This window comes from Trichosurus vulpecula, chromosome 2 (assembly GCF_011100635.1).
Source record: "Trichosurus vulpecula isolate mTriVul1 chromosome 2, mTriVul1.pri, whole genome shotgun sequence".
Taxonomy (NCBI): Eukaryota; Metazoa; Chordata; class Mammalia; order Diprotodontia; family Phalangeridae; genus Trichosurus; species Trichosurus vulpecula.
The window spans coordinates 41,077,426-41,087,875 of record NC_050574.1 but is presented as its reverse complement, the minus strand read 5'-3'; the positions used below and the strand labels follow the sequence as shown (position 1 = coordinate 41,087,875).

Genomic DNA, 10,450 nt, shown 5'->3' with positions numbered 1-10,450 from the left:
ATGGGATTTTGGCTGGGACTTGAAGGAAGCCAGGGGTGGAGAGGAGGAGCGAGACACCAGCTCAGAGGATTCCCTCAAATATTAAGCCCAAACACTGAGCTCCTACTGGGGGAACAGGAGCAGAATTCCTATCCTCACACCCCCTTCAGGATCCTGTGGCCCAATAGGGGGAGAAATACTCAGAAAAATGCCCATTTCTCTCAAGCAGTTAAAGACAAGCTCTGGTCAAATAGCCATGTGAGTCTGCAAGGTCAGCCAATATTTCCCAATGTCAAAGAAGAGGAAGCTGATTCTCAGAGTGGTCAAGTGACTAGCCTCTGGTCACACAGCAAACAAGTGGAAACCAGGCATCCCAGATTCAGTACATTAAGCCAAGGGCTAGAGATCCATGAGGTTTGGATGATAGGAAGAGGATTTCTGGGTCAAGGGGCCAGATGCAATGACATCTCCTCCCCCACCAAGAGAAGATGAAATCACAAGATCATTGATTTGACACTGAGAGCAAGAGACTCAAAGAGGGTAGTGACCTGCCCAGGGTCACAGAGAGAGTAAACAGAAAAGGTGGGAAGCACATGCAAGTCTTCTGACCCAGAATCCAGTGTTCCACCTTCCTCTGCCTCAGGCACAGCCCAGGGGACTTCAAATGTGTAACTCGGGGGAGAGCACAGCTCTTTCTCTATCTACATAGAGGGCTTTTAGCCCTCCCTCACTCAAATCAAAGTCAAATGCAAGTCATGTCATCATTTCCCTGACATTATGGTCCTCTTCAAGAACAAAGGACAAACATACAACAAGAAGGCTTCTAAGGGGTGTCCTGGTTGGACAGGGCCCTTGGGTCTTGGGACTATGGATGAATTGCGGGATCACTGAGAGTAACTTTGTGGTGAGCCCCTCTCTTTCTTCTTCCATCTGCTTTGTGAGTCTAAGCCTCAAACCTTGTATATTCCTTATGTCTCCAGAAAGCTTAGGTCCATTTCCTGAAGGCTTTGTTCTTAGCTCTAGGGAGGTTCAGGTGCCCTTAGATCCATTGTGGGTTTGCTGCCTTTAGAGGCTTCTCAGAGAGGTCTGGTGTTGGACAGAGGGAACTCCTTCCCTCTCCCTGGGGGGACCTGGTTAATGGGATAATAGACAGAGCAATTTATGCCCTGCTAGTGCCACCTGGAGGACCCACGGAGAATGACAGCAGGAGACACGTTGTTGGGACCAGGGACTCCTCCCAGGAAGTATGATTGGTGCCTGATCACAGTTAGGCGGATATTGGCTTTTACCCTCACCCACCAAAGCTTTGAGTTCATTTAGGGCCTGCCTGATGTTCTTGGTTCTGCTTTACACCCAGTCCAGAAACCCTGTTCAGTCCAGACCATCAGGCTATTCTAGAGCAGAACTGAGCCCTAGGGGCATTTAACTCAATAAAGATGGATTATTCTTAGCCTGTGAAACCAACAGGAACCACAGGGGTCAATTTCTTATCCTCTAGAATAATTACTCTTGACTATTGGATGGGACTATGTCTTTTCCATAGTGTTGGCTGTAAGTGATGACAAACATCGTGAGGAAGATTCTGAGACCCCTCCGTCCCTTTGACGTCCAAATATCACCCAATTCAGAGATTGAAAAGAAGGACAATTAGATTTATTTCATCCAATTAAGCTGGCATGAGCTGCACCAGGAGGGAGTGGATTCCCAACCACCACTAGGAGTCCGCAGGCAGGGATGGACAGCCCACTTGATGACCCTTGCTTGAGGTTTCCTCTAACTCTGGGATTCCCTGGAGCTGACCCTTGTGTTCTTCATTGTCTGGAGGAGCTGAGGCCTATTCTCACAATTGACCCTTCTCAGCCACTTGTACCAGCTAAAAGGCAAGCTCTTTGGCTGGGGGAGCTGGTAATGAGGGTGAAGGGTCTTGGAAGCAAAGTTGCATGTTCTTGGAGCTGCTCTTTGGGGTAGCATCTCCTCCAAAGCCTGAGAACCTGGATCCTCAAGGAGCTGCCTTCCTGGGAAAGGCTTCCCAGCTCCTATCAGGTTGGATGGCTCAGAGGTTGTTAGGCAACAATTCAGGCATAAATTGGGGTCCTGAGCACAATGCTTGGGAAAGATTAATTGCTTAGAAATGCTTGTTGTTGATTGAACTATGAGCTAAGCATGAGTCAACATTTTTAATGAGGCAGCAAAAATAAAAAAAATTAATCTAATCTTGCTTCAATCCTTCATGGATTCATAATTTTCTTAGTGCAGAAAATCCCTCCATGGATGCAGATTTCCAACCCTTTATCTGTTCCTTATCAGACTTTCTAAGCATTGTTGTGACTAGTTGATCCATCAGTCTTTGATTATCTTGTGCTAAGCATCTCTGATTTAGCTGGGCTGGTCCTCACACAAGAGATACACAGTCTGTCCTTCGGGCCACAATCTCAGTCTTTCCCATCTGTTAGGTCCTCTTGGCTTCTATTTTGTTGGTGTAACTATGTAGGACCCTGGGCCACCTCCCTGTCACTTCATGGAGGACCTTAGGCTGCCAGTGGGGATGTTCCCAATCCAGTGAGAGGGAGGTCCTGGATTTCCTTCACTCTGTTCATACCCCAGTGGAGTCCTGTGTCCAGCCACAGGCTTCACATTTAAAGAAAGAGTGAGGCATCATCCAGAGGAGGTGACCAGAATGGGAGGGGACATGAAATTGTGAGTCCTGAGTATGAACCATTGAAGTAACTGGAGAAACTAGGACCTAGGGGGAATGGTCACATCTACAAATATCTGAAGTATAGTCCTGGGAAAAGGCACCAAGACTGGTTCTGTTTGGCTCCAGGAGGGAAAACTAAGGGCAAAGCTCTAGGAAATTCCAGTGATTTCAGCTCAGCATGAACTTCCCAGCAATCAGCTGTCCAGTACGGATTGAGTCATTTCATGAAGTGGTGAGTTCCCCATCACTGGAAGTATTCAAGCAGAGCCTGGATAAATATTGCAGTGGGGAAGCACATTCAGTTAGGACTTGGTTCCTTTCACTCGAATTCTAGACATCTCTGGTCCCTTTTGTCTCTGTGCTGCTCCCTTGTGGCTGTGAGAGTGAACACATGCTAGATGCTGGTTAAGTTTTCCTGAGTGTGAATTCTTTCTGGGAGTGGGATGTGGCATCAGTGTGCAAAGGCCTGGATCCCTTTGCACAATCAATTTCTACAAAAATCAAGTTTGGAAACGAAGCCTTCTTCATACATACTGGAAAAGCTGACTCCACACAGGATCTTTCCAAAAGAAGAAGGGCTTAGCTCTGAGCACCAATTGTGGACATTGGAGACCTGGGTCAGAGTCCAGGCTCTGTTATTTACCCACTCTATGTCTTCAGACACATTGTTTCGTCTCTCTGGGCCTCAGTTTCTTCATCAGTAAAATAACCACATGTTGCTAAAATGACCTCTCAGATCATCTACTAAAAGTCCCAGTGACACCCCTTGTCCTTGGAGGAATCATAATGGCCGTATTTACAGAAGCCTCGAAGGTGTGCAAAGGACTCCACGTGTAACATCTCATTGGATCCTCACAGCGATCCTTTGAAGTGAATATTATTACCCACATTTTATAGATGTGGAAATTGGGGCCAAGAGAAGTTAACTGACTCATCCAGGGTCACCCAGATACTCAGTGTTCTAGGAGAATTTTGAACCCAACTTTTCTTGACTCAGTGTCCAGTGATTTAGCTATTTGGCCATGCTGTCTCATTAAAAAAATCCACACATTCAAGGCCAAGCATTCAAGGCTCTTCACAATCTGGCATTAGCTTATCTTTCCTGCCTCATCTTCCCCTATTCTCCTCTATACCCTCTAAGCCCTAGTCAAGGTGGGTTACTACCTATCTGACCATCTATATCCTACTCTATATCCTCCATATTGTACTAGAAACACCACTGGATCCTCCAGCCTCCAGGCTTTTATTTGTGCTTTTCCCTATGCCTGGAATAAGGGCAGCTAGGCGGCAAAGTGGAGAGAACACTGAGCCTCCAGTCTGTCCTCAGACACTTCCTAGCTGTGTGACACTGGCCAGGTCACTTAACCCTGTTTACCTTAGTTTCCTAATCTTGAAATGGCAAACCACTCCAGAATCTTTGCTAAGAAAACCCCAAAATGGGGACAAGAGGAATCTGACAGGCCTGAAAAACAGTAATGCCTGGAATGCCTTCTTAGTGCCCTGTTTGCCTGTTGAATTCTCACTCATCTTTAAAGACCAAATTAAATGTCCTTCCCTTCAGGAAACTTCTTCTAGGTATTCTTAATTTGGGCGTCCATAAATTTATTGTGATAACTATTTCAATATAGTGGTTTCCTTTGTAATTCTACATGTTTTATTTAATGCTTTTAGACACATTCTCTTGAGAAGGTGTCCAGAGGCTCCTTCAGACTGACTACCTAATCTGTCTAGGACATCAAGGAAGTTAAGACTCCTTGTCTCCCTATCAATGATGACATCATCCTTTCCCCCTCCAAACTTCCCCATTTCTGGTGAAAGCACCAGCCCCTTCATGACCTTGGAGCTGTCCTTGACCCTTCCCTCTCCCTGGATACCATATTCCCTCAGTTTCTAATTTTGTCACCTTAATCTCTGTAACATCTTTCTTTTCCAGATTCTTCTGTGTTCTCTTCCCACTTCTCTCTCATTCCAGATCTCATCACCTCTTTCTTGGACTATCTTCTAATCATCCTCCCTGCCTCCACTCTCTCCTCTTTCTCTCTCCCCTCCACACAGCAGCCAAATGGATATTCCTAAAGTACAGGTCTGACCATGTTTTCCTCTGCTACTGAAATACCTTCAGGGACCCTTGTTGTCTCCAGGATCAGCTACACATCCCTCAGCCATTTCTGGAAGTTCTCCACTATCTGGCTACTTTCTACCTTTCTAGTGTTGTTTTCTCTTACTTTTCCTCAAGTACTTTCCATGCAAGCCAAACTGCTCCCCTGCCCCGAGCCAGTCCCCCTTTCTCAACATTTCCTGTGCCTCCTGATTGCCTGTGCATGAATCCACTCCAGTGTTGGGCATGAGCTTCTTCCTCAGCTCTGTGCCTTCTAGAACCCCAGGCTTCCTTCAGGACCTAGCTAAGGTGCCATGTCCTCTATGGACCTTTCCTGATGCCCGGAGGCATTAGCACTCTCTCCCTAGGGAAAGGAGCCCCTGTCCTCGTACCCTTCCATTAGAGTTTAGAGTGACCCAGCTCATGAAGGAGAAAACGAGCTAGAGTGGTCTGGATGGAAATTGATTCCTTTGTCCACATTGCTGGAGATGACTGAGTCTTACGATCAAGCCACGTTCTCAGCAGCAGGAGCTGAAGTTCAGGGCTGATTTTCAGTTGTCAAGGGAATTCCCTTTCAAGGATTATTTAAAGTTTTCAGGCTCTCCACATCTTTGGTTATTGAGAGAAACCACTGACCATCAACTTATTTATTATTAGCTAGCCTAATTAATAAATTGATTATTAATTACCCAGAAACCTTGTCATTTGGGTTTACTCGTTAGTCCCTTGGACGTCACATAGTCCTTTGTTGGTAACTCTGGGAGGACATTATCCTGTTCTGTGCAGTCCACTTGTGACGGAGTCTGATTCCCATTTGAATTTCAGCTACTTGAGGACAGGAACTGAAATTTTTATCCAAAGTTTTTGTCTCTTCCAGAGTCAAGCACATTCTGCATGGGTAGGCACTTTATAAATGCTGGTTGTATCATCTCTTTTACCTTTACATTTACATGGTTTCTATTGTTATATAAATAATTCCTTCACTGAAGAAAATATTAATACTATATTCTGAATTTTAGGCCCCAGTCTTCCAGACACAATTTTATTTAATCTTATTGTAAATCCAAGTGTTCTGAGATATGTGCAAACTAGCATGGTCTCCCATGCCCTCAGATAAGTTCCTCCCACAAAATTGAAAGAGGATAATCATGATATGTTCAAACACAATTTTGAATTGATATTCCAGAATATTTCCTATTTGATTCCTTCCTTGACCACTCTCTTTAAGAATGGAAAAGGATCTCTTCTTTGTGACCACGTTGATATCATTATAGTATCCTTTCTTTTTATTTAATTTTTTTTCAACTAGCAAGCATTTATTTTCTCTCCCTTACTTCTTCTTCTCTTGACAAAATGAAAAAAAAAAACCAACCCTTTAAACAAATATGCAGAATCAAGGAACACAGATTTCTATACTCTCCATGTAAAAATTTCTGCCTCTTTCTGCATCTTGATTCCCTCTTTTTGGAAATAGGTAGCTTGTTTCATCATGGGTTATCCAGAATCTTGGATGGTTGTGCATTAATCAGAGTTGTGCTTTCCAAGGTGTTTGTCTATACAGTATTGTTGCTTCATTCACCATGTTCTGCATACTTCGCTCTGCATCGGTTCACAATTCTCCCCAGGATTCTTCTAAGACCATCAGTTTTATCATTTCTTATGGTGCAATGCTGTTCCATTATGCCCATATACCATAATTTGTACAGTCATTTCTCAATTGATGGAAAGTCCCTTAGTTTCTAATACTTTTGCTACCACAAAAAGAGCTGCTACAAATATTTTGTACGTATGAATCCTTTTTCTCTTTCTTTGATCTCTTTGGGATAGAGGCCAGTAGTAGTATTATAGTGTCAAAGGATGTAAACAATTTAGTAACTTTGAGAATATAGTTCTAAGCTGCTTTCCAGATGGCTGGACCAACTCACAGCTCTACCAACAATGCATTGATGTGTCTGTTTCTCTCATAGCTGAGGTCCAACAGTTGTCATTTTCTTTTTTGGGGGGATCAACTTTGGCAAACTGAAGAGTGTGAGGTGGAATTGTCAAGCTGTTTTTTCCTTTCTTAAATTTATTTTTATTTTTAGTTTACAACACTCAATTCCATAAGTTTTTGAGTTCCAAATTTTCTCTCCTTCCCTCTCCTCTCCCCTCCCCCCCCAAGACAGCATGTAATATTTTTTTTCAAGTTTACTAAAAATTTATTTTCATCAAATTAGAATGAATAAAATGGTTTAAATGATATCATTTTAATAATTTTTTTAATTTTTTAAATTTATTTTTATTTTTAGTTTACAACAGACGGTTCTACATAATTTTGAGTTCCAAATTTTCTCCACTCCCTCCCCCCTCCCTCCCCAAGACGGCATGGAATCTCATATAACTACCATGAATGACTTCGCATTGAATTAATTTATACACTAGTCAAGTTGCGGAGAAGAATTACGACCAATGGAATGAATAATGAGAAAGAAGAAACAGAACCAAAAAAAAAAAAAACCAACCCAAAAACAAAAACAAAAGAGAAGAGAAAAAGGCGAGCATGAAGTGTGCCTCAATCTGCATTCAAACTTCATAGATCTTTCTCTGGATGTAGATAGCATTCTCCATCATGGGTCCTTTGGAGTTGTGCCTGCACCTTGTGTTACTGAGAAGAGTGAAGTCTGTCAGAGTTGGTCCTCACGGAATCCATATATCTGTAGTTGTGTACAAGGTTCTCCTGGCTCTGCTCCGCTCACTCAGCATTATGTCGTGTAGGTTTTTCCAGGTTGTTATAAAGTCCATATCATCCCCATTTCTTATGGCACAATAGTATTCCATTACCTTCATATACCACAGCTTGTTCAGCCATTCCCCAATTGTTGGGCATCCCTTTGATTTCCAATTCTTGGCTACCACAAAAAGAGCTGCTATAAATATCCTTGTACATATGGGTCCTTTTCCCGCTTGTGTGATTTCTTTGGGATACAACCCTAGAAGTGGTATTGCTGGGTCAAAGGGTATGAACATTTTTATAGCCCTTTGGGCATAGTTCCAAATTGCTCTCCAAAATGGCTGGATCAGCTCACAACTCCACCAGCAATGTAACAATGTTCCAATTTCTAATATAGGTTCTACATATACCTTCACATTGAACTTATTTACACAATAGGCAAGTTGTAAAGAAGAATTATAACCCATGGAATGAATCATGAGAAAGAAGAGATGAAACCAAAAAAGAAGGAAAAAAAGAGAGCAAATAGTTTGCCTCAATCTGCATTCAGATTCCATAATTCTTTCTCTGGATGTGCATAGCTTTTTTTCCATCATGAGTCTTTTGGAGCTGTCTTTGAACCTTGCATTGCTGAGAAGAGCCAAGTCTATCAAAGTTAGTCCTTACAGATACTGTGACTGTAATCATGTGTAATGTTCTCCTGGTTCTGCTCCCCTCACTCAGCATCAGGTCATATAAGTCTTTCCAGGTTATAATGAAATCCATCTACTCCTCATTTCTTATAGCACAGTAGTATTCCATTACATTCATATACCACAACTTGTTTAGCCATTCCCCAATTGATGGGCATCTCCTTGATTTCCGATTCTTTGCCACCACAAAAAGAGCTGTTACAAATATTTTTGTACATAGTAGTCCATTTCCCACTTGCATAGAGCTGTTTTAATGTGTATTTCTGCACATCTGCACAATGGAGAATTTTTTTCATACAGTTATTGATGGTTTGAATTTATTCCTTCAAAAATTCTCAGAGAACCAAAGATTATGGCACTGTTAAGAACCACTTTTGTAGGAAAAAAAGAAAAAGAAAGGAAAGGAAGTTTAAGCAAGTAGGGTGAGAAGAGAATGGGTAGGTAGCAAGCTAAAGACAGTTGGAGTCTGTGATGATGGTGTGATCAGAAGATTTGAAAGTAAAGGGCAGAGGCTAGATGGTGGAATCAAGGCATGAAGTCAATTGAACTCTCCCAACCTTCCCCTCCAAACCGCTTAAAGTAATACCTCAAGCCAAAACTTGGATTGGCAGAGTGAACAAAAAGTCAGGACTAGACATTTTTCTATCCTAAGACAACTTAAGAGGTTGGCAGGGGAGTCTGTGACAATGGGTTGTTGTCTTCAGGTTGGTTGTTTAAAAGCAGTAAGCAGATCCTTTTACAACAGTCCAGAAAAGGCAAGCCACTTCTTTCTAAGGTTGGAGGAGTGGCTTTGAAGAAGAGCCAAAGGTTCTAAAACTGGAACCCAGCTAAAATAAATTTCTTTCTGAGATCTTCTAATTCAGAACGTCTACAGAATTGAGTGAAGATTCAATATTGGTTTCTCCCATTCTAATTAAAAAATATTTTGAGAGTGAAGATAGAGGAGTATAGCACTTATGGACAGGATCTAGTGTCCAGTAGAATAGCTGCCATTGTCCAGAGATCTTGTGCCAGAAGTTCAGGCTGCTTGGGTAGCAAGATTCACTAGGGCCCCGTGAAGCCCTGAGTCAATTCTATCAGCTTTGCCATCTCAGGCTTAGACCAGAGATGCACACAAAAGAGTGGATCCTAGAGCTACTGGCTCTGGAGCAGTTCCTCACCATCTTGACCAAGGAACTCTAGACCTGAGTTTGAGGGTACTATCTAGAAAGTGGAGATGAGGTAGTAACCTTTCTAGAAGATTTGGAAGAGAGCTTGATGACCCAGGACATCAGGTCTCATTCAGTGGTCAAGCATAAGTCCTTATAGAAGGGATAGAACCTCAGGAAACATCTGAGGAGTCACCAAATATACAGCCCCTGCCCATGGAGAATGAGCTTAATTGGGAAGCCTGGGAGTTCCACCCCATAAGACACAGTGATTGGTGATGCTGAGACTGAGACTAGGGGGTCTCATCCAAATTAGATTTCTTCAGACAGAGAAGCACAGGATGATATTTCTGGCACCCTTGATAAAGATATTGTTCAGATTTTCAAATATGTTGAGCTTAAGGGTAGATTTGAAAGAAAGCAGGAAAATCCTTTTCATAAAAATAGTACAAATGTGATGAATGTGGTAAACTCATCAGCCAGTACTTAGCCCCTATTCTATACCAGAGAAAGTGTAGTGAGGAGAAACCCTATGAATATGATGTGTGTAGGAAAGACTTCAGCTGGAGATCAATCCTTATTCAACATCAGAGGATCCAAATTGGAGAAAAAAACATATGTCATGAATATGAGAAGGCTTTTAGCTGGAACCCTGGGCTTATTAATCATCAGAGAATCCATAATAGGGAAAAACCCTATGAATGTAGGGAGTGTGGGAAAGTGTATAGTCAAAGCTCAAGTCTTTTTAGGCACCAGTGAAGACACAATGAAGAAAAAGATCCTATCAATGTCATGAATGTATAAAAATATTCTTTGAGAGCTTGAGCCTTTTTCATCAGAAAAAAAAGGTGTGTGTGGGGGGAGGGGATCAATTTAGTTTTAGGGGACTAAATGGTTCCTTTTTAACATCAGAAAAGCCCCTGTGGAAACTGAAGGAGGGTCTTTCGTCATTATTTCTACTTCATCTCTTTATGTTGTCACACCTTTCCATTGACTTTCAGAATTTTAACCTTATTTTTGATATTTATTCCTAAATTTCCTGTTTGGAAAATGTCTCTTCTGCCTGTCCCATTTCAAAGCTTCCATATTAGACAAGTAAATTGTTTCTGTATTGAGAATGTGAGT

At 42.2% G+C, this 10,450-nt stretch overlaps 1 pseudogene; it reads left to right on the top strand.

Moving 5' to 3' along the window:
- Nucleotides 1–1,176: 1,176 nt before the first annotated feature.
- On the top strand, nt 1,177–10,129 carry LOC118836368 (annotated as a pseudogene).
- The last annotated feature ends 321 nt before the right edge of the window (nt 10,130–10,450 follow it).